Source organism: Pteropus vampyrus, unplaced genomic scaffold, assembly GCF_000151845.1.
Source record: "Pteropus vampyrus isolate Shadow unplaced genomic scaffold, Pvam_2.0 Scaffold8, whole genome shotgun sequence".
Lineage (NCBI taxonomy): Eukaryota > Metazoa > Chordata > Mammalia > Chiroptera > Pteropodidae > Pteropus > Pteropus vampyrus.
The window spans coordinates 6,413,735-6,416,913 of record NW_011888789.1 but is presented as its reverse complement, the minus strand read 5'-3'; the positions used below and the strand labels follow the sequence as shown (position 1 = coordinate 6,416,913).

Below are 3,179 nucleotides of genomic sequence, written 5' to 3'. Positions count from 1 at the left end.
ACTGACTTGACAGCTAAATTGAATGGAATGTTTCTTAGGGCAGTTCTCATTTTGTCATTTACTCCAATTAAACTCAAGGTCCCTATACTGCATCTCTTTCCTGAGCTGTGGAAGCTCTAACGGGAGAATCCAGAGATGAATACCAGTTAATCTCCATTTTCACTTCTCTCCAAGCTTGGATTTGGAGAAATGAAGCCCAGAAAATAGAAAGCAGGATACTAAACAGAGCTGAATCAACACAAAGTAACCCCAAAATAGAGAGATGGAAACTTTTTAGGTTATAAAATACTCATAAAGACCTCTCGTAATCAGAATTGGCATCGGCAAAGATGCATTGAGTAAATAGCAGTTATGTAAACAAAACACTGAATAAGGGATAGGTTCTAGGCCTAGCTTCCCAAATAAACAAAATCATAATACAAAAGCAACCAATAAGTACTAATTTGTAGGGAAACAAAGGTAGCAGGTGACAAAATAACTATCTATATGTAAATATATATTACATATGTAATCTATTTTATATATTATACTAAAGTTGTTATGGTAGAAATAAAATCAAAACCCTTTAGAACCAGAAGAAATCACAGAGATCAACTAGTCTAATTGCCCCAGTGTATAAACAAGAAAATTTGTGAATAATCATTACCATTGTGTATTAGTACGAAAGGAATAATTTTAACTCTGAAGTAAAACAATGGTTTTTTAATATTTTCAACTTTATAGCACATTAGATAATTACATATTGATCATAAAATTAATAAATCAAGCAGATTTTTTCTACATAATTCAAGTCAGATTTAATAATTTCTTCACTAATTCTTTGTACTGAGAAAGGGTATTTTCATTGTCTCCATCATTCTTAAGACTAACAACAGACTTTTTGTAATCTTCAACTTATTTAGTATCAAGGAGCTCTTATTTACTTCCAGATTTTTCTCTGCAGCTTTAATTTGGAGAAGTGTGTTCAGGATATTTTTTTCTGAGGAGCTATTTTTCCATATATATTCTTCCATGTCTGCTTCAGTCTTAGTTTTCTCCCATTCTTCAAGTTTTCTAAGACTCATTGTATAAAACTGTTAGCAGATACATTGCATAATCATAATTTTGTCTCTTTAAAGAGCACCTATCTGTTTTAATGGTAGGCACATCTGTGGTCTTGCAATATTGCTCTCCTACAAGTTTAATAAGTTTCTTCTTTGCATGATCATCTAAATTCAAACTGGAGAGTTTAACTCACTCATGCTTTGGGGTTTCGAATAGATGGTCCTGATGAAACATAATCAGCTGTGTCAATTTCAACTGGAAAATGCCAAATTTCTCATCACTGTCTAGTGCAGCTGGCTACTCAATGCAGAAATCTCTAAGAGCTTCATAGCGCTTTTAAAGTGCTACGGGAGTCAAATGCAGAAAACTGGGGATCTTTAAAAGTTCTAGATTTCCATCCTTTGCCATAGGCACCCACTTCTTTCCTGGATAACCCATTCATACAAAGAGATACTACAGAGTTTAAATGGTGCTGCAATAGGGGAATCCTGTTTACCAGGCCAGCCCTGGTCAACAGCCATTTTATCTGCCCTAGGAGGTAGTGCCTTTCCTCTCAGTGGCTTTTCAGATTTGGATGTTCCTTCTGTGGTACTTTGGGTTTGGCCCTTGGGGGGGGTTGGTGGGGGGCCCGTTGGGGAAGGCGGTTAGGTTCTTGCCCCTGGCTGCAGGACCAGCCACGTGGGGAATGTGGCAGCCACCATGTCTACGAAGACACCAAGCCGGGAGGACAAGCCAAGTTGTGCACTTCTTACTGCATCACATCATGAGGTGCACAATGACAACTGTCTCATTACTGGCACATTTAATTTTGATCACTTGGATAAGGTGGTATCTGGCCCACTGTAAATTTACCATTTTTTCCTTTGTTATTAATAATCAATCTGTGAGTACATATTGTGAGACTGTGTAAATAACCCTTTCCTCATCAAACCCAATGGTTTTAACATTCATTGATTAATGACAGTCATCACTATGATAGTTGCAAAATGGTTATTTTTCTAACTCTGTTGTACTTTCTACATTTATTATATGGCATTCTACTGAAGGAAGAACCCATCTTCCTCTATTATTTATTTATTTATTTTTAATTAATTAATTATTATTTTTTTATGCCTACATCCAAGTACTAACCAGGACCGACCCTGTGTATTACTTTTTGATCAGGGAAAAAAACCAAAAGTTTAAAACAAGAATTGGATACCATTCTAACTGGAGCGTGGTTGATTCTCAGTCCCCCTCAGTGTGCTGAGCCCAGCGTCTGTGACTGGGACCTTCATTCCTCTGCTTATAGAGCTCTCAGCCTGTGGGAAATCACACCAATTCAAAGCTCACTTACTATTTTGTTGTCTAGCTGGTAGTTCCAGATATTGTAAAACAACACCCCAGTCAGTCTCAACAGCTGGGGAAGAAAATGATAATCACAAAACTCGTTATTCCAATGTTCCCCAAACTAAATGTGTTTAGGATTCATCTGAATGCAGGGGAATGTGTTTAAAGTGTAGCTTGCTGGGGTGCGCCTCCTGGCTCCCCCTCCTCCAGGTTCCTATATAGTCGATCTGAGTTAGGGCCCAGGGATCAGCACTCCAGGTGGTCTGCGGATCAAACTTTGAAAAACATCAACCTGCGAAATAATGGAAGGCAACTCTCCCTTGCTCTAGAAGTCAGTGCCATTGGCAACTTCCAAAGTGTCCGCGCCGAAAGGCTGTGTGAAATAAAAGAAGGTGTTCATCTTTCCATGCCCCACAGGCTTTCAGAAACCTACATTTGGTTGATACCACTCGGTGGCGGAACCTAAGTGCTGGGATGAATATGGAGGCGAAGAGACCACCCCCCTAGAGTTTCTCACTTTGGGCAGAGCCAACCGCTCGTGCGACGGCGCGCAGGTGGAGGGGCCGGTGTGGAGGTGGGGTTAGGGGCGGGTCCAGGGGAGCCTGGCCGGGAGCCCCACGCCCCGCCCTCAACCCCCTCCCCCTGCGCCGCGGCCGGGTGCTTAGTCACCGTGAGCCTGCGCTTGCCCCGGGCCCGCGCCCCCTCCTTCGCGGGGGACCGCCCCGGGGCCGTGTCCCTCCGCGCACTTCCGCGTGCATGGCCCTGCTGCCCGGGTCCCTGAGCCCGACTGTGCAGCGAAGCTGGCA

General features: G+C 42.1%; 1 pseudogene; it reads right to left on the bottom strand.

Moving 5' to 3' along the window:
• Positions 1 to 535: 535 nt before the first annotated feature.
• LOC105300862 lies at positions 536 to 1,745 on the bottom strand (annotated as a pseudogene).
• Between the last annotated feature and the right edge of the window lie 1,434 nt (positions 1,746 to 3,179).